A 21,718-nucleotide genomic window follows, 5' to 3' on the forward strand; every position below is an offset into this window, starting at 1 on the left:
TACAAGGATGACCAACTCTTAGAGCTCGTCGGCGACCTTTACAACTTCATATTGGACCAGATTGTACACGTCAGAGGAGCCTACCATGACCGAGAGTCTGAGTTAGATACAAATCCTCAGTACCAACACCTTCGTGAGACTGAAAGGCTAGCTCTAGGACGTTGATAACAATGTGTATGGAATTTATATATTTAATGATGGATTGTATATATTCTTGTGAATTGGACTTGTAATTGTAGTTTATAGAATACTCTTGTGCTTGTAGTCGCGGTCGCGGGGCGTTCGGCAACGCGAACGCGGTTCAGAACGTTGGTCGTGGGACGTTCGGCAACGCGATTTTGAATTATAAATTTGAATTTTTTTACGGGAAAACGTATTGTAGGGGCGGTTCTAGATTGAACCGCCCCTATAAATACCTGTTTGTAGGGGCGGCTGGTAACACCAGCCGTCCCTACAAATCGATTTGTAGGGGCAGCCTAGAAACCGCTCCTACAAATACATGATTTATAAAGACCCTTGCGTAGAGGCGGCTGAACAAACCGTCCCTAGAAAGGATTACGGACCGTCCCTAGAAATGCTTTTCGTAGTAGTGCCCGCCGGAGCGCCGCCCCACCGGTGCACTCCGCCAGCCGCGCGGTGCGGCCATCCCGCCCCGCAGCTCCGCCGCGACGTAGCTCGGCAAATTGAAATCTGATTTAAATAATAAAAAATACTCATCATTCTCCCTCGTCTCTAGTGTATCCCTCACTTCTACCTCTCTTGGTCCATCAGTCTCCCTAGTCCCTAGTGTATCCTCATCCAGTATTATGTCAGTCATGCTATGGCAATATGGCATGATTGCCTGAGTCCATGCACATCACGACTCCGCACGCTCAGGCATGAGACTTGCATTCCACAACTATCAACCTAGCTCACAGCAGATGTAGACAACAGCAACCTGTTTAAAGTGATTTTTTAATCTCCAAACAATTTTCCATACTGAACTAATCCTTTGTTGCACCTATCACTTATTATAGGCCTTGTAATTTATTTGATTTAATTAATTGATACTATAAGGATAGACGAAGTCTAATTAAATCCAACAAAGATATAGCTAGCTCATTATAATCGCTACGGGCAAGTTCATATGACCGCATAACAAGTTTAACGTATTGTTGCAATTAATGCACCGACATCTTTGCTAGTCCGTTTTTTTTAAAAAAAATATATATCTTTTGTATAGCATCAGTAGACGGACCTACCAGGTGTTCCACAACCATTCACAACACCCGTGGGTTTGGCGCAGCGGCCAGCGGGTTGTGGATGAAGGGAACAGTTGCATCATGGCCGGGAACATGTCCGTTCCCCTCGCGGGCATCATCATCATGCAGTGCCCCTCTGTTCTGGTTAGACTGCGACTTCAGACGGCCAATAGTCCACACATAACAGCTATATTATGAACAAAAAAGCATTAAATCCTAATTTATTGTACTGAAAATATAGATGACTAGGAGTTGCCGTATGTTTCAGGGTCTTTCATTAATAAGAGCAAGTATAATAAGGGGCTGTAAGCATGCTGAACGCTGAGGTGGCGGAGAGAGAGGAGAAACAAGCTATATTATAATTACTATATGAGTGGGCTGAAAAGTAGACTGTAAGGATTCATACAGCAAGTAGCCAGTTGTATTATTAACCTTGCTCTAAGGAGATGCATCTGTAGCTCTCATTTGTTGACTGGGTGAAACCCTGGTTATAACAAATATTTCAAACAGGACTAGTTTATGACCTACTGGTAAGTCTGAGGGTCGTCATTGCCATGTATCTGGTCAGTGGTCACCGCAGGTCAGACTTAACACACTCATCATTGCTTCACACTCATCATCTGAGGGTTTATTTGTTTGAGCTGTATCTTTTGGACTTTTCACTCAACAGTTAACTTTTTAATTTTTGGTTTTTTTTTGTTATTGGCTTTTATAATAAAGTTTGAGCTTGTCGGCGCACCAAAAGCTAAAAGACTTTTAAGAACTAAGTTCATTTCCTCGTAAGCTAGCTTTGAAGTTTCCAAAAGACAGCTCATTTGTTTCAGCTTTTGGCTTTTGGCTGGCAGAAGCCAAATAAAAACTGAAACAAAGATGACCTTAACAGGAGGAAAGCACAAAACTATGAAAGATAATAATACGAAAGGGGTTTTTCATAAAATTCAGCATTCAATGTCTTCCGCAGAGCTTTCCCCGTTCATCACTCTACCTTGCAAGCAGGGCCTTGTTTAGGTTGGGGTTAGGAATTAGTATGTGATATTGTAGCATTTTTGTTTGTATTTAATAATTATTGTCCAATCATGGCCTAACTAGGCTCAAAAGATTCGTCTCGTAATTTACAATCAAACTGTGTAATTAGCTATTTTTTTATCTACATTTAATACTCTATACATATGTTCAAAGATTTGATGTGATGAAGAGAGAGTGAAAAAACTTACAATCTAAACAAGGCCTAGGAGTATTTTGACAAGAGTTGCTCAGACACCTACGCTGTACGCTAGCTACTCTACCTTCGATCCTTCATAGAGCACGTTCATTATGAGGTAACTTTTAATCTTTAGCCTGTTTATTGCATCGTTTTCTGCAATGTTTTTCTTCATGATGTTCTGAAACCCCATATTGTCTTCTTGACTGTTCTCTCCCGCATTCTTATGGATATGATGTGATGTTTTTACATATGCTTGCATATATTTTGATTGGTATCTATACTATAGTATAAAGAGCGTGCAAGCCGCCGAGTTCCGTCTCTCTCACATGTCACTGTTACCGGCACAGTCAACATGCGATCGTTTTTCCGATGAACAGTAACGGATTTCCTGTGAACAGTAACGGGGTTTTAATGAACAGTACGGGTTACTATGAACAGCCTCGAACCATTAAGGAACAGTGTGATTTTTTTTTCGCAAATACAAATTTTTTTTCCCAACTATTACCCGCGCAATGCGCGGGGTTACCTGCTTGTATATCTAATAATTCTGCGTCATGTGCTATCAATATAAGCCCAATAAATTTTGTTTCTATGCAAATCCTGCTACTATTTCTTTTTGTTAACTTTATTATATTTGGTAGTCCTTGATTCCTAATCTAATCGTATTCTTTGGTCTATTTGCTTCTATCTCAATTTGGCAATATTTTTTCACCAGTGAGATTGGAACGTTTCTTTTTCATTTTGTATAGTTCAGGCACTATGAAGATCTTTGGTTCTTACTAAGTGTACTATATACCTTCTAAGATCGTACTCTCTTTGTTCTAATAAAATAACTAAGGCTCTTAGGGTTTCCGAACGCTCCAAGTTGTTGGCCAGTAGTCCCAGCCTTCACATTTACAACAGACGTCCAAATCAGCTCCTGTAGAGGCTTGGCAGGGTGTCATAGTAGCTTGTAGAGGTAATAGATGTTTGCTAGCCACTGCTCAAGAGCGCATTGTGGACTTGTGGCTAAAAAGCAGACCATACTAGGAGAAATAAACAGGCTAAGGCTGCAACAAAAAAAACACTACAAACCTGCAGTGCCTATAACATGACTATGAATAGCATGTGATTAGTGGTTTCAAAACTCATATACCAAATTTCAACAAAAAAAAACTCATATATCTACGTGGCCTCTCACTTTATAATGAGGCTAACATCACCGCGCCGTGGTTGCCCTTAGAAACAAGCTGAGGGCATGTTTGGAACCTGAGAAAAATTTCATGTTCACGCGTTTCTCCAATGAAATTAAACAGATTTTCATAAAATTTTCTGCATAGTTCTTGTGAAAATCTTGCATTTCAAGCAGGCTCTCAGCAAATTTTCTATTTCCTATGTTTTTCCTATAAAATGAACTAATTCATACATGATTTGTGTAAATCTCCTCAGTTCCAGAAAGGTCCTAACAAATTATCCAAGGTTAAACTATCCTAAATATAACTAAACTTGTAATACTAAAGTTTATGATAGCAAATAAACATTACTATTAGATTTATCACGAAATATATTTTTATATTATAGCAGTTCTATTTTTTTAACCGTACCGTCTCAATGCTAGAACGTTACTTTTACTCACGTGGCAATGACATGTCATCTCACCTGGCCAGCGGAGCAGGGCACGTGAAATGACATCCCTACCACTAGCTTCTCTCCCCTGCCTCAGCTTCTTCATTCGTTCACTAGCATTTGCCCGTACGTTGTTATGGAAGCCGTTGCCATTATATCATCAATGCTCAAATTCACCCATACTTCTAAGTGATCATTCATAGAACAAACATAAAATTCTAAACTGAGCTTGAAGCAAATTGGAAACTGGAGCAACGTAAATCTTCACAGGATGTTTGGTCTTTATAAGCACTCTGCCTTACGTGTGTTCTTTTACGAGCTTCATTAAAACCTACAGAAAGGTTGGCAGCGCCCACTGTACTCATGCAGAACAGCATAAAGTATTTGAAAAATACCCTTATGGAGAGCAATCTTCTTTACAGCATGTATAGATACTTATTAACGGTTGACAGTAAAAAATGAAAGGTAAAAAAAACTGCTGGCTTGCTGCGCTAGGACACAGCTGCTATAGCCTTGTGGATTACCGTCGATGGATGAAGATGACTGCATAACCAGCCTTTAAGAAGTAACTGCATCACCAGAAAAAAATGGAAATCAGTACTTGGGAGTACTTACTATTCATCAACTGTTGTTGTACTGTACTTTCAGTGGAAATATGGTTTTTTTGCATATGCTAATTACCAGGGTCAAAACAAACCTTGAGAAATCAAAAGGAATACCTGTAATTTTTTTTGAGCCCATATTTTTGAGGACGTCACAAACACAATAGATATGTGCGCCATCTAGAATTCAATAATTGCATCCTCACAAAATTGAACCAAGATCAGTAGACAAATGCATCAACTTTCTGTTTGTGAGAGGACCTCCTTGCAATATCATCATCAGGTTTTATCCTACTAACTAAACAAGGAGAACAAGAAAGTGGTCATGTCAAATTCTGTACTGAGTATGAGAAGATAATGCATCATCATCAGTGTAAGTCTCCAGGTATGGCCAGACTTCAAAACGCGAGATCCACTTGCGAACAATTCCATTCTCAGTTCTGAATGGCACAAGGATATGGCAGTGCTCAGTGCCAAGGACCTTCTCAAGATGCTGGCCGCAGATTGTGCCAGACTGCCAGTTGCATTAGGGAGCAACCTGGTGAGCTGTATAAGCCAAAGAAGGTTCATTATTGCAACGATTAAGCTGTCATGCTTTGCTTTAACACATTAGACATCACACTGGATCTTTGGTGTGATGTCAAGATGGGACTGCTTGATCCTCAGCAGCATTTCATTCTCCATAGCACAGACTTGATCCAAAATATAGACAACCTGTAGGTAATAATAGATAGATTGATGAGAACAAGTTCAGTGTTCTAACTAAATATCCATGTAAAAACTGAGTAAGAATTTTACTTGGCAAACACTATACCACAGCCCATACTAGCGTCCAACCAAGGGTCGGTAAAAATGTCGAAATGCCGTTGGACGGTCGGACGGTATAACTTAGTGGCTTACGGTCGGACGCTATATCTTGTTTTGTCGTCCGACGGTCGGACGCTATTTTTATTTGGGTTTACCGTTAGACGGTCGGTCGCTGAATCTCGTTTTTTTGGTCCGCCGGTTGGTCGGTATATTGATTTGGGCAACATTCAGCCCGATTGGCGCCTAAATATTAGTGGAGCCCACATAGTTGGCGCTAAAATTTTAGTGGAGCCCGCCTGTCAGCTTGTAGCCCACGTGCAGTGTGTTTAGTAGATTTGGAAAAAACCCTACCCACTTCTCCCACCCCGCCGCCACTCACAACATTGCAACCGCGCCGCCCAACATCCGCCGCACGCAAGGCACCACGCGCACCCTCCGCGCCGCCCAACTCCGACGCAAGGCACCACACCGCGCCGCCCAGCTCCAACGCAAGGCACCACACCGCGCCGCTCAGCTCCGCACGCAAGGCACCGTGCCACCCAGCGCGGCTCCCTGGCGTCCCTGGCGTCCCCCGGCATCCATCTCTCACGACGTCCCCGGCACGGCTTCGCCGGCGCCCCCTGCTGGCCACCCGCCGACGCCCACCCGGCCGCCCGCCCGGCACCCACCGGCGCGCCCTGCCAGTCCCCGCGACGGTCGTCCAGCCGTCGCCCCCGTCCGGCCGCCCACCTCGGACGCCCTGCGACAACTCCCATCACCGCCGCTAGCTACCCCATGGCCCCCTGCCAACGCCCTCTGTCGACGCCCCCCCCCCCCCCGCCAACCCCTGTCGCCCTCACCCCCTGCCCGATTCTCTTCCCCAAGCTGTCACACCCAATTTTAAGGATAAAAAGGGGTGCAAAACCTTATGTGCGCCTAGAGATCAGTCACGCACATAAGCCGATAAATTACGAATAGTATCATCACCAATGTTTATTACATCACGAATATGACAGAGTTATTACATAATTATAACGAAGGTAATAAAAAGATCTCTCGCGGAAACTCTATTTCACAGGGACGTCGACTGGTTGACCACAAGTCTAGTAGTCCTCAGGAAAATCATCACACCCAAAGTCATCTGTTACCCATCCGGAATTTTTATCCAATAATGAAAATAAACAAGCGTAAGTACATGTCGTACTCAACAAGTGTAACACGGGGTTCATGAGGCTCAAAAGGCTAGACACAGGTTTAACAGCGTTCAACTTTTAGTTGTCACAATTTTAGCTTAGAGTAGCATCAAGTTGTTTCAATTCTCATTGCCAAACACATGATCAAATGTAAACATGAATAATGAATAGCATAAACAGGTAATACTTAATGATCATCTATTCCGTAAGGGTTCCAAGGCCGATCGTGACCGTGAGCACGGTTGATATACCAGTTTTACACTCTGCGGAGGTTGTACACTTTCACTGTGAGTCGTGATATCCATTTTCCCGGGTTTATAACTCCCAAAACACTTTCAAGGTGAGCAGGCAGGGGTCACTATGAAGCCTTTCAAAGGTTCGTCTAACAAGTTAGGGCCGCTAGGTTTCTGTGGCCTACGAATGTAGAGCTCCCCTTCTGACAGGCACAATGACGCGCAGCCTATACACTGACAGACAGAGGCCGCACTATATCCAACCCGGAACACACCCCTCTTGCGCCATGAAGGTAACCACTAACAAGCTAGAAAAGGTCCTCATACTGAGCTAAAGCCAGAGCCATGTAGCCCTCACAGATGTATTGTAAGTCCTGAATGATCACTTACAGATAAGTCCTTAGGGAGAGGAATCTGAAGCATTTAGAAAGTAGATAAACACTCCAGCCCCCTGTTTCCATGTTGCTAAAAAGTCATGTTTTAATGTTTATTGCATATACCATTAGTCAAGTTACAAGATCATGGTTTAATTGAGCACTAGCAAGGCTACCCAATGCATAACCCATAAGTGACAAGGTAATAGTTCAATTATAGGAAATCCTTATCACGATGACACATGCAACATGAATTTAATGAATTAAAGTGAATAGGAAATAAGGATGATCCCATGCTATACTTGCCCTGAGCAAAGTACTCCTGCTAGTCCTGCTCGTCAAAGTCGTACCCTTGATCTCCCACGAACTGCTCACCGTCTATACTCGATAACCACAGCAACATACAAGCATCCAGGAGCAATCATGCAAAGCGAACAAGGCTACAGATTAGAACAGTACACCAACAGCAAAGAATCAAGATGAAAAGTTTGGAAAACGAATCTACGTCTCGCTACGAACACGCAGGCGCGAAGATCACAAAAATCGGATCTAAAACGGAGAAGTTATGAATTATACAAGATTTCCTATAGGCAAATAATAGATTAGATCTAAGCTCGAATTATAAAAGTTGGAAATCTACTTTACAGTAGCATAAACATGTAGATTACTTAATTACGAACCTAACACAACTTGAATGGATCAAATCGGAGTTAAAACGGAGAAATTATGGCTAAAACAAGTTGAATGGCAAAACTGTAAATAATTGAAAATGTATTTCAGTCCAACCGAACGAAAATACGCTTTCGAATGAAAGAAACATAAACTGTGAAACGCGCAAAGGACCGCGGGTTAACACCGAAGTAATTATAAGGACATATTTGCAAAATCAGCAGCGAAAGGGTATCTCCGGTTTTGGGCCGTTGGATCAGACCCGAACGGCCTGGATCTGATCTGGCGAAAAAGAAAAAAAACACACGCTGGAACAGTGCCGGCGGCAGACTTCTGACGGCGGCGCCATGACCGGCCAAATAGAGCTCGCGGTTCTCGCTCCATAGCGCACGATTTGACGAAACAAAAGCTCCGGGCGAGAGAGAAGGGAAAGGGGATCTCACCCGAACCGGAATAAGCGAGCGGGAAACAGCGACGACGGCGCGGCGCTCGGTGGTCGACGATGGCTGCGGCTGTGCAAGGTGAAGCACAGCTGCAGCTTGCTAGGGTGAAGAAAACTAGCGGTAGATGGGATAGGGAGGCGGCGTAGGCGGCTATTTATGGGGCGGGGTCCCTTGGGCGGCACGTCATCACGGGGTGCCGTGGCAGGGGCGGACTCGACGGCGTCGGCACAGTGTCCGACTGGGACACGAGCAAGAGGAAGGAGGCGGGTCTGACTAGTGGGCCCGGATAGTCAGCGGGCGGAGGAAGGCGCGCGGTCAGCGGGAGCGGCTAGGCCAGCGAAGCAGCGCAGGAGGGAGTGGGCCGACAGCTTGCGGCTAGGCTAGCGGCCTGCAAAGGAAAGCCGAGCCGCCTGGCTAGCACTGAGGGAAGCGCTGGGCTTCGGCCCGAGTGGAGCAACACAGCCCGGCAAGGGAATACTTAGGCCAAGGGCGGTAGCAGGCCAAGGGCCGAAGGAAGAAGGAGAAAGAATTTACCCTTTTCTTTTTCTAATTTCTTTCCAAAGCAATTTGACGACAAAATTCAAATCAAGTTCAAATCTGAGTTCAAATCAAACCATTCCAAAAATTTATATGCAGCAGCATGAATGCACATTCATTGTTGTTAACCTATATTAAATTTTAATTTGATAAACTTTATTATTCTTCCTAAACTTAAATGCTCACAAAAATGCTTAGTAAATCAATTTTCCCTAGTTTCAATTGTTGTAAAATTTAGGGTGTTATAATTCTACCCCCCTTAAAATGAATCTCGCCCTCGAGATTCGGACGATGCTTACTCAAATAACTGTGGGTATGTTTTCCTTAGATCCTCTTCTCTTTCCCAAGTAGCCTCATCCTCGGTATACCGATTCCACTGAACCTTACACATCTTTATAATTCGGCTCCTTGTGACTCTTTCTGTCGTCTCCAAAATCCTTACCAGAAACTCCTCATAAGTGAGATCTTCCTTAACCGTAAGCTCCTCTAACGGTATCTGCTCTTCAGGTATATGCAAACACTTCTTTAGCTGAGATACATGGAACACATCTTGTACACCTGACAAACTCTTGGGCAATTCCAACTGATAAGCCACCTCTCCACGTCTCTCTAAAATCTTGAAAGGTCCAATATACCTTGGCGCTAACTTCCCTTTCAGGTTAAACCTTCTCACACTTCTCATAGGTGACACCTTCAAGTACACATAATCGCCTACTTCGAAAACCAATTCTCTTCTTCTAGTATCGGCATATGTCTTCTGTCGAGACTGGGCCACTCTCAAGTTATCCCTGATCAACCTTACTTGCTCTTCTACGTCTCTCAAGACATCTGGTCCGAACACTTGAGTTTCCCCTGTTTGGTTCCAAAACAACGGGGTCCTACACTTTCGTCCATACAAAGCTTCGAAAGGTGCCATATTGAGACTTTTCTGATAATTGTTGTTGTACGAGAACTCTGCATAAGGCAAACTCTTGTCCCAACTTGTACCATACTGCAACGCACAAGCTCTCAACATATCCTCTAATATCTAATTAATTCTCTCAGTTTGCCCATCTGTCTGAGGATGATATGTTGTACTAAAGTTCAACTTGGCTCCTAATGAACTATGTACCTGCTGCCAAAAATGAGATGTAAATTGGGTACCTCGATCAGACACAATTTTCTTGGGAACTCCATGTAGACAAACTATTCTCTCCATATATAACTGAGCTAACCTTGGTCCATTATAAGTAGTCTTGACCAGTATAAAGTGAGCAACTTTAGTTAACCGATCAACTATTACCCAGATTGAATCATAACCTCTCTGAGTACGTGGTAACCCAACTATAAAATCCATACCAACTTCTTCCCACTTCCACTCAGGTATCTTCATTGGTTGTAACAACCCTGCAGGTCTTTGATGTTCAGCTTTGACCCTCTGACATGTATCACATAAAGCCACATATTCAGCAACATCTCTTTTGAGTCTGTACCACCAATACTTCTCTTTTAAGTCCAAATACATCTTAGTACTTCTAGGATGAATAGAATAAGCAGACTCATGTGCCTCACAAAGAATTGCCTCACGTATAGCCTTATCCTCAGGCACACATAGTCTTTTCCCAAACCAAAGAGTTCCATTATCGTCCATACGAAAACCTGGTGCATTACCAATCACTATGTTTTCCACTATCTGTTTCAACTTCGCATCCTATAACTGTCCTTTACGTATTTCTTGCTCCAATTTAGGCTCCAACACCAACTCCACTGCATTAGTGACAAAGCCTAAATTCAGTCGCTCAAACTCTGCACACAACTCACTTGACATCGATGTCACTTGCACCTCATTGGCATAACTCTTCCTACTAAGAGCATCAGCAACAACGTTCGCCTTCCTAGGATGATAGTGTACCTCCAAATCATAATCTTTGATCAACTCTAACCATCGACGCTGTCTCATATTCAGATCTGTCTGAGTGAAAATGTACTTCAGACTTTTGTGATCAGTATAGATTCACTCTTGTGTCCAATGAGATAATGCCTCCATATTTTCAAAGCATGAACCACTGCTGCTAACTCCAAGTCATGAGTAGGATGATTTAACTCATGCTTTCTCAACTGCCGGGATGCATAAGCCACTACCCTGTCTTCTTGCATAAGAACACATCCAAGTCCTTGATGAGATGCATCACAATAGATCGAAAAGCTCTTGTTCAGATCTGGCAAAACCAATACTGGGGTTGTAGTCAACCTCTTCTTCAACTCTTCAAAGTTAGCCTGACACTTCTCAGACCACACAAACTTAGCATTTTTCTCCAACAAAGTTGTCATTGGCTTAGCAAGCTTAGAGAAACCTTCAATGAACCTTCTGTAGTATCCAGCTAATCCCAAGAAACTACGAATCTATCCCACATATGTTGGTGGCTTCCAATTCAACACGTCGTTCACCTTACCTGGATCTACTGCAATACCACCATTAGAGACAACATGGCCTAGGAAAGAAACTTCCTTCAACCAAAATTCACACTTGCTTCACTTAGCATACAACTTGTGTTCTCTGAGCTTCTGCAAGACCAACCCTAGATGTTCAGCATGCTCTTCTTCTGTTTTGGAGAATATCAATATATCATCGATGAATACCACCACAAACTTATCCAAAAACTCCATGAACGCCTTGTTCATCATGTACATAAAGTAGGCAGGTGCATTGGTCAAACCAAATGACATAACAGTGTACTCATACAAACCATACCTCGTAGTAAAAGCTATCTTGGGTATGTCTGTTGCACGAATCCTCAATTGATGGTAGCCAGAACGAAGATCAATCTTAGAGAAGACACAAGCACCTCTCAACTAATCAAACAAGTCATCAATTCTAGGAAACGGATACTTGTTCTTGATGGTAACCTCATTGAGCGATCGATAGTCAACACACATCCTCTGAGTACCATCCTTCTTGTCAACAAATATAACTGGTGCTCCCCAAGGTGACGAACTAGGACGAATAAAACCTTTCTCCTGTAACTCCGTAATTTGTTTCTTAAGTTCTTCTAATTCTTTAACCCCCATTCTATATGGACGCTTAGCTATAGGTGCGGTTCCAGGTAATAATTCAATAATAAACTCAATATCATGGTCAGGTGGCATACCTGGCAAATCATCGGGGAACACATCTGGAAATTCATCCACCACTTGGTCCTCCTTGTTGCCGCTATCATCAAGCTGGTTCACTGTGGTGGTCGGCTGTGCTTGTATTACAACATTAACACTGATTCTTTCTCCACTGGGTGCGGTCACAACAACTACCTTCTCTTTACATTGGATCACTGCTTGTTGTTGCTTTATCCAGTCCATACCCAGAATCACATCTATACTAGATGCTCTCAACACAATAGGGCTCACTTTAAACTCTACCCCCCTTAAGGATAGACTAGTCGGAAGACAATGATATAAAGCTTGCATACTTCCACTCGGTGAGTTTACTAACATGGGATTTTGCATGGCACATAATGGTATGCTATGGTTTCTAACAAATGCTTGTGATATGAATGAATGTGAAGCTCCAGAATCAAAAAGAACAGTGGCAGGGGTTGAGTTGACATTGAACGTACCAAGCATGACTTCTGGTTCTGCAACCGCCATCTCTGTAGACACATGATTCACCTTCCCATACTGTATTGGCTTCTGGTTGCTGTTCTGCTTCTGGGGGGGTTTGCGGGTTAGGCTTCTCAGGGCAATTATAAGACAAGTGACCTTCTTTGCCACAACGGAAACACTTGCTGGGGGTGCTAGGGATACTAGTCTTCATAGGAGTGTTGTTGGGCGCTCCCTGTCGTGGTGTCTGCTGACCACTCTGTTGCTGAGGACGTTGATTACCAACATGCTGCTGGTTTGGGATGCGCTGAGGATACTGACCACGATTCCACTGACTGGGTGGTCCCTGAAACCTCTGCTGAAAGCCTTGCTGAGGGTTGGTACGTGGACGAGTATTGCTCCTAGAGGCCGGTCCCTGAAGCCTCCTTTTCTTGGCCTCCATCTCCTTGCGCTTGTTGTCAATAACAATAGCGCGATTCACCAGTGTCTAAAAATTGGGGTAGGTATTGGGCATAAGCTAGAGCTGCAGACCATCATACAGACCTTTGAGAAAGCGGCGTTGCTTGTCAGCATCATTAGCCACTTCATTTGGAGCATAGCGTGACAACTGAGCAAACTTGTCACGGTACTCAGCGACGGACATGGATCCTTGCTTCAGAGCTCTGAACTCCTCCTGCTTGAGCTCTATCAGTCCCTCTGGTATGTGATAAGATTTGAAATTCTCCTTAAACTCCTGCCAGGTGACAGGCGGAGCATTGGCAGGACGTCCATACTCGAATGACTCCCACCAGTCCTGAGCTTCTCCCTGAAGCTGTCCTGAAGCGTACAACACTTTCTGCTGATTATCACATTGAGCTATGTTGAGCTGCCTCTCCACAGCACGAACCAATCATCCGCTTCTAGTGGGTCAGTGGCACGAGAGAACACCGGGGGACGGCCCTTCAAGAATTCACCACGCTTATCACGTGGTGCTCCACCACCCTGTTGGTTCTGCTGATTCTGCACCAACGTTTGCATGAGCTGCGTCTGTGCTGCCAAGAGTTGTTCAATAGTCGGTGGTGGTGATGGTGGATGTGGGGGAACACCTCCATGACCTCGGCCTCTTCCTCTTCCAGACATCTGCTTATCAAATATTCAAAATTTATACATTTCCACGTTAGAACACATTCTGAAAATTTTCTGGACGAATCTCAACATCAGCAGCTCTGTAAAACAGTCATATCTCGAGTTCCAGAACTCCAAATAAGGCGTACTTTATATGGTTGGAAAGCTTATGAAATTTTCTACAACTTTTATTTGGACCACTTTCCCAGATTCTGTCGTTAGATTACTCAAAAACAGGTTACAACCGAAACTGTTTCCAGATTCCAGACTGCGCAGGAAATTAAACTTGAAATAGAGATATCTCACGAACCAGATCGGATATTGGGGTGATTCCAGAGGCATTAGAAAGATACTTAAGTCTAGTTGTTACCCTAAAAATTTCATAATTTTTGGTCGTGTAGATTTTAGTTGGCATTAAGATAGAGGCAGACTGCTCCGAAAAACAGATTCCGAGAGAACAAGATGTAACATACCCAACTATTCATTTATTGACCCCAACCTTTAATATTCTTAACTATGGAACTTGCGGACATGCCCACAAAGTTTCAGCACACATTACAAAGATCCAACTCACACATAAACATAATAACAAATCAACTAAACACACAATGTTCACACCGCACTAATAAACTCGACTAGACTCAACTCAACTCGTTCTATTATCGTGCTATTACATAAAGAGGGACTCCAACATCTAGGGGCGATACTTATGGGAAAGCTCCTCATACATCTTTGGCAAATTGAGGCACACCCTTTGTTCGTCTATCACCTGCTGGTGCCTCTTGATAGCTTCCTGCTGCGCCTTCAATTGATTCTCCAATCGGCGAATCTTTGACACAGACTCATAACCAAAGTGTACCATCGCTTCAGTGGTTGGATCCATGCCCTGCGGGTCCATCATCGCCCATCCCAATTCTAGGTGTTGATGAGGAAGGAATCGATATTGATCATCCTTCATGTCTTCGAATCGGCGACCACAGAGGCCTATGCAAGCTTCAGCGGCTGCATCTTCTATGCCGTCCTCTATGGTAGCACGGTGACCATGGTGTGCATAGTTTGAATCCAGCTGATACGCGCCTTTCTGCTCATCCTTGATGGTGATGCACACCCTAACCTTCCAGTAGGTGTCTTCAAGAGGGTGCGTATGCTCTTCACAGGCGTATTCTACAGCTGCATCCCAGTCACTGTAGTAGGTCTGAAGCAGGCTCATGAGTCGGTGATGTGAAACGGAGGATTCACACCACGGCTTATACCACACCTTTATTGTCCACCCCAATGGTGGGATCGGCTCATCCTCTTCAACAATGTTGTCGGTGTTTTGGACCGGTGGGCCCTCAACCAACTAGTGAAAATATACTGCGTGCCCCTAATCCTGGATGGTGATGCAAAGAGACACAAGATTTATACTGGTTCAGGCAATAGGTGCTCTACGTCTAGTCTAAGAGATCGATCTTGTATTCCTTGCACCGAAGTGCTTGTAGTAGGGGGTTACAAGCTGGGCGAGAGAGGGAGCTAGTCCCAAGTCTCTGCGTGGAGTGCGTGTGTTGCTTGAGATGTTGATCTCCAGCAACGAGGGGGCGTGCGTGTTATAGAGTGTTGTGTGTTGCTTGTGTGTGTGTGTCTTGTGTGGGCGTCTATGTGTTCGCCCTTGAGCCTCTATGCGTCTCTGCGTTCGCTTCTCGGCCTCCTTAGAAACGGCCCTGGTCTCTCCCTTTTATAGTTGAAGGGGGGACATGGGTGATGCATGTGTTCTCTACATGGCATCTTGTGAGTGGAGGTGGCGTGTTCGAGCCCTATAGCTTGCCACTGTGGTGGCATGGTCGACGGAGTGGTCTTGTCCTCGATGCACCGGAGCGACGCGCCGGTCATGCCCGATCCTGTGCGATGTGGAAGCTTCTGTGGCTTGGCGCGAGGTATGGTGCATACTGCAGACGACGTGCCGGTCGCTGTATGTTGACGACGTAGAGAGCCGAGGCCTAGTCAGTGCCGAGGCCGAACCATTATGGGGGGCTCGGCGGGAGCGAATCCCGAGGCTGCCGAGACCCCGAAGCGGTTAGCCGAGGCTCGGAAGGAGTAGCTGGTCCTGTACACTAATTCTGAGGCTACAGGGACCCTAACCTGACTCTCCACGCCGCGCCGTCCTTGGAGCAGGTGGGATTAGGTAGCATAGTGCCACATGGGTGTCAGTCGTGGGCACAGTGCCGAGCATAGCGGCCGGTAACCCCTGCCCCGTCCTGTCCTAGGCGGCATGGTGTTGATGCGACTCCCATCTCATCGGTCACTCCACTATGTCGAGCCATCGTCCGGCTGATGTCGCGGGAGTGGTTGGACGCGCTAGTTGGACGTGATGTTTTGTCAGGGAAATCGGTCGAGGTAGAGGCGACGGGGTTGTTGCTGAGCCAGCCTCGAGCGATGCGGAGAATCGGCACCTCGTCCGAGGCCTTGCGTGCGGGGCCTCGAGCGAGACGGAGAATCGGTTCCCTATCTGAGGCCTTACGTGCGGGGCCTCGAGCGAGGCGGAGAATCGGCACTTCGTCCGAGGCCTTACATGCGGGGCCTCGAGCAAGACGGAGAATCAGTTCCCTGTCCGAGGCCTTGCGTGCGGGGCCTCGAGCGAGACGGAGAATTGGTTCCCTATCCGAGGCCTTACGTGCGGGGCCTCATGCGAGGCAGAGAATCGGCACCTCGTCTGAGGCCTTACGTGTGGGGCCTCGAGCGAGATGGAGAATCGGTTCCCTGTCCGAGGCCTTACATGTGGGGCCTCGAGCGAGACGGAGAATCGATAGCCTCGAACAAGGCGGGGGCTTGCCGGTAGTTGTGCCTTGGCTTCGATTTTGACAGGGTCTAAGCGATTTTTTCAGTTCTTGCTTAGGGGACCCCTTTTTATGGTACCCGACAGTAGCCCCCGAGCCTCGGGGAGAGTGTGAACGCTCTCCCTAAGGTTTTGATGAGACTCGGCTCGCGGCGGCTCCTGGCAGGATGGCGTTTTGTACTCGAGACCTCGGTGGGTGCGCGCGAGCGCACCCACCGGGTGCAGCCCCCGAGGCCCTAGAGGAGTGGATTTATTCCTTCAGGGGCTTTTCACGCGTTTGAGGGGTTTTATCACGTTTGCTGAGCCCATGAGTGTGAGTTCGGGTCGCTGGTCTTGGCTGGGTTGCAGGAAGAGCCCCCGAGCCTCCATACGGAGCGAGAGGGCGATCAGGAGTTCCCCTGGCTTTTTTGTGTGGCCCTCGCGCATCCTTTTTGTTCGGAAGGAGGGTTCATTTGCTGAGCCCTCGAGTGCGAGCCTAGGTCACTTGGTCTCGACTTGGTTGCAGGAAGAGCCCCTGAGCCTCTGCACGGAGCGAGAGGACGATCAGGAGTTCCCCTATCTTTTGGTGCGACCCTCATGCATCCCTTTCGTTCGGAAGGAGGGGTTGTTTGCCGAGCCCTCGAGTGCGAGCCTGGGTCACTAGGTCTCGGCTTGGTTGTAGGAAGAGCCCCCGAGCCTCTGCACGGAGAAAGAGGGCGATCAGGAGTTCCCCTATCTTTTGGTGCGACCCTCACGCATCCTTTTCATTCGGAAGGAGGGGTTGTTCACCGAGCCCTCGAGTGCGAGCCTGGTCGCTGGGTCTCGGCTTGGTTGCAGGAAGAGCTCCCGAGCCTCTACACAGAGCGAGAGGGCGATTAGGAGTTCCCCTGTCTTTTGGTGTGACCCTCGTGCATCCCTTTCGTTCGGAAGGAGGGGTTATTTGCTGAGCCCTCAAGTGCGAGCCTGGGTCGCTGGGTCTCGGCTTGGTTACAGGAAGAGCCCCCGAGCCTCTACACAGAGTGAGAGGGCGATCCGGAGTTCCCCTATCTTTTGGTGCGACCCTCGCGCATCCTTTTCGTTCAGAAGGAGGGGTTGTTCGCCGAGCCCTCAAGTGCGAGCCTGGTCGCTGGGTCTCAGCTTGGTTGCAGGAAGAGCCCCCGAGCCTCTACATGGAGCGAGAGGGCGATCAAGAGTTCCCCTGTCTTTTTGTGCGACCCTAGCGCATCCTTTTCGTTCGGAAGGAGGGGTTGTTTGCCGAGCCCTCGAGTGTGAGCCTGGGTCGCTAGGTCTCGACTTTGTTATAGGTAGAGCCCCTGAGCCTCTGCACGGAGCGAGAGGGCAATCAGGAGTTCCCCTATCTTTTTGTGTGACCCTTGCGCATCCTTTTCGTTCAGAAGGAGGGGTGGAATATGCTAGGCTACCCTCGGTGGGCGCGAGCGGTGACACTTCCGGTGAGCTATTATCAGGTAAGTCCGAGTGGAGGCCCGTGCCCCATTCGATAGGGGTCGGCTAGCGGTCTAGAAACGCACTCCAAAAGTACCAGAGGGCTTCTCTAGTGGGTCCCAGGGCTGTTCGATTGGCCCCGGGGGCTCGGTGTCTCCCTACGGTGGGATCCCATTCAGAGACCTCCCTACCAGTCTCGGACATGACTTAGGGCATCCCAAGCGATCGCTTGCTTGGGCCTCAGCTATGTACGGGCTCCCCCATAGTTGTCCCTAACTCTATTGTCCTGGGGCAGCTGTCGAGACCTTCGGGGGCCCAGCCTTCGAACCCCTGGACCGTAACGGGCTCGGTGCCCAGTTCCTTCGTCTGAAAGGAATCGGGTGAGGGATATTCCCCTCCCATCGGCTGACAACGGCAGGTGCGCCTTTTGAGGCGGTTTCTCGGGGAGACAGAATGGTGCCTACCATTGCTACGGGTGGATGCGACGTGGTGTTAGTGGGTGGGATGTTACTGTGCGCGCGATTAATAAGGAAAAGGTGGGCGCGTGGGCGGTTTAATCGGATCTAGATTAACTGTGCTAGATCTGAGGGAAACTTCCCCGGTTTCATCGCCCATCCATTTCATCCCCTTCCTGCATAAATACGTGATGAGCCTCGCCCCTCTCCTCCTTACCTTGCCTGCATTCGGCTTTTCTGCTTTTGAGCCGTTGCTAAGAACAGAGAGCGCCGGGGAGAAGAAGGGAGAAGGGCGAGGAAGAGAGAGAGAGAGCGAGCCTTACCGCCGTAGCTGCATTCTCCACCGCGCAATGGCCGGCGGCGCTATTGTCCTCTAGGTGGATCCTTGGGGTCCATCCGATGTGTCCATGGAGACGCTGCAGTCGCTCATCAATGATGGCCTTCTCCGCCCAGTTACCGACCCCAACAGACCGGAGTGGATTGCTCCAGGGGGCGAGCCGGAGCCGAGGCCACGCGATGGGTACATCGTGAGCTTCGTGGCCTTCCACAAGCATGGCTTCGGCCTGCCGGTGGACCAGTTCATGCAGGCGCTCCCGCACTATTACGACGTGGAGCTTCACAACTTCAACCCCAACTCCATCGTGTAGGCGGCCATCTTCATCACCGTCTATGAGGGGTACCTAGGCATCACCCCCACTGGGAGCTATGGCTCCACCTCTTCTGGGCGGGGCATACCACCAAGCCAACAGGCACGATGGGCACGTGGAAGGCGATGAGGGCCGGCGGCTGCACTCTCCAAGTGTGCCAAGACCGACAGCATCTCTACATCCTGGCCCAGCTCGCGTCGTCCAACCGCCGCTAGTACAACAGCTAGTTCTACCTCTGCAATGACGATGGTGGACTTCCCCCCTACACCGGGCGGGTCGTGGAGAGCCAGCCGAAGAAGTGGAGGTATGGCGTCCCAGTGGTTGATTAGCCCAAGCTACAGCTGCTCCTGGAGGGGCTAGAGAGGCTGCGTAGCCGCGGCCTTATGGCGGCTATGGTTGTGGCGGCCTTCCACCACTAGAGGGTGCTACCGCTGATGGCTCGGCGGTAGCGCCTATTCGACATGACACCAGATGAGCCGATCAAGGGCATCCGAATGTCCGCCATCGCTCTCTCTGACGAGGAGATTCTTTGTCGGGTGAGAGAGACGGGGGAGGGGCGGCTGAAGAGCGGTGGTCTGACCCTGTTCGCGATGTGCCCATCAAGGGGGTACCTCTCCCTGGTAAGTCACACGCCGTTGCGGCCCCCGAGGCCTCCTTGCTCCTTGCATTTTCCTGTTCCCTTACTTGTGTTCGCTGTTCCTGTAGGGGATGAGGGATGTGCGAGCCTCCCCGCCGCCGTTCCCGAGGACGTAGAGCGATGGGCGATGAACAGGGCGCATGCTGAGGCGTAGAAGAAGCGGAAGGACACCGAGGAGGCAAGGCGCAAGAGGAAGAACCTTGAGCACGAAGAGCTGGAGAAGCATCGCCGGCAGCAGAGGCACGATGGTCTCCCGGTGGAGTCATCTCCGTCACCATCGTTGTCGGCTTCCTCGAGCGATGACAACGAGAGTGAGGTGGGGCGGGGTACCTTGGACCATCTCCTTGACGTTAGGGGGACGGCGCTCGGGGCATCAGCGAGTAGCCTAGCATTTCTAGGAGGAGGAGGAGAGGACGTCTCGGGGCCGGCGATCGCCCGCCCTGGGGCCGAGGCCGACACGCCTGAGGCACGGGTGTTAGGGAAGCGCACCATCAACCCATTGGGCTCGATGGTGGAGGTGGAGCAGGCGGCAGTGGGGGCAACGCAGCCACCCCCGTAGAGGGTCGAGGGGGCGCCGGAGTCCAGTGAAGGCCGGCCGGAACCGGCGGGCACGGTGGCTGTGCCACCGCCGCCGCCACCATCGTTGCAGAGGAGAAGGGACGTAGTGTCAAAGTGGTTGTGTCCTCATTCGAGGTGAGTGTTTTTTCAGTGGAGTTAGCAGCATCTCCCATTCATTCCTTGGTCATATGCTGACCTTGTCGGTGTTTTGCCTTCAGCCAGAAGTGTCAGGCGGAAGTGCCCGCCCTGGCGCCATGTAAGGCGCTCAAGGTGTGCACTAGCTCCACCGCCCTACAACGTGGCGCGGCATCGGCAAGGGCCGACCCGAAGGAGCCGGTCGCCCAGGGAGAGGCTACCGAGGCGGCCACGAAGCAAGCGGAGGAGGAGGAGTCTATGCCCCGCGAGGCCGAGGCCCACGAGTCAGATGGGGCCAATGCGCCCTCAGTCGCTGAGGCCACCGAGGGTGAGGCCGAGGCCCCTTGGACTTCTGAGGCCGAGGCGATGGAGGCCGGGGTGCCCAGGACCACCGAGGTCGAGGTGGCGGAGGCCGGAGCCCCCAGGACCACCGAGGCTGGGGTGGCGGAGGCTGGCATGAGCGCGGCAAAGCTGGTGGCCTAGGAAGCTGAGACGGAGGTGGGGGAAGCTTCAACACCGGCCCCGGTCTAAGGCCCGCCGCCATCGCAGGAGAGCGCCCGGGAAGTGGAGGTCCACTCGTTCTCCTCCGACGATACTTCTTGGGGAAAGAAGGTGGCGGACGCCGAGGTGGCCAGCACCGTGGAGCAGCCAGCTCCGACCTCTGGCGAGGGAAGCTCGGCCCTCATGCGGGTACAACCCGAGCCCCGTGGATGGGATCACCCGCGTGTCTTGTGGCGGAGCCAGGACGACCCTGAGGGGGAGCCTCTGTTCGCCCTCGAGGATGTGGCTGACGGGGGGGGGGCGCTGGAGCTCTTTTGAGTAATACCACCGTCTGGCGGAGCGATTGCTGCGGATAGCATAGTCCGTCATGGCTGACGATCTACCTGGCGTTGCCTAGGTACGCGTCTTCTTTTCTCGTGCAGTGTCGTCTTTTTCTAAGTTTTCTCGTAGTGCATGACCCCTATTCTGCCTATCCAGGAGCTCGAGGCCCGGTCCCTCGGGAAGTCATTGTTCCTCCAGCGAGAGAGGGACGTTTGGGACCAGCTCCGGCAGCAGAAGGACCTGCTCACCAATGCCAACGAGCTTCTATCAGCGTGGAGCGCGGAGGTGGAGGACCTCCACCTTTGCTGTGCTGATATGAAGGCTGAGGCGGCCACGGCCCGGGAGTGGGCCGCCCCATTGGCGGCGTGGATCAAGGAGCTAGAGGAGGAGGCATCCAGGGCGGTCGAGGCCTCTCGGGTCAAGGTCCAGCACTGGAAAGAGAAAGCCGAGGCCTCTCAGGTCGAGGTCCAGCGCTGGAAAGAGAAAGCCGAGGGTGAGTCATGTAGGCCTTCGCCCCTGTTTGTCTTATTTTATTTTGCCCTTAACCCCATCCTGCTTGTTTTGGCGCAGGGTTGGAGAAGGAGGTCGCCCGGGCAGCCGAGGCCTCCGTTGCAGTGCAGGCGGTGCTCGAGGCCAAGATCCTGGGGCACAACGCGCTGTAGGGCG

General features: G+C 49.1%; 1 protein-coding gene across 1 annotated transcript in view; it reads right to left on the bottom strand.

Annotated features, from left to right (window-relative positions):
- The window catches only part of LOC136510359 (G-type lectin S-receptor-like serine/threonine-protein kinase At2g19130), a gene marked incomplete at its 5' end in the record, with an annotated part of 120,664 nt that overhangs the window by 16,593 nt on the left and 82,353 nt on the right, over positions 1-21,718 (bottom strand). The window lies entirely within an intron of this gene.

The sequence above is a fragment of the Miscanthus floridulus genome, chromosome 16, assembly GCF_019320115.1.
Source record: "Miscanthus floridulus cultivar M001 chromosome 16, ASM1932011v1, whole genome shotgun sequence".
In the NCBI taxonomy this organism is placed as follows: domain Eukaryota; kingdom Viridiplantae; phylum Streptophyta; class Magnoliopsida; order Poales; family Poaceae; genus Miscanthus; species Miscanthus floridulus.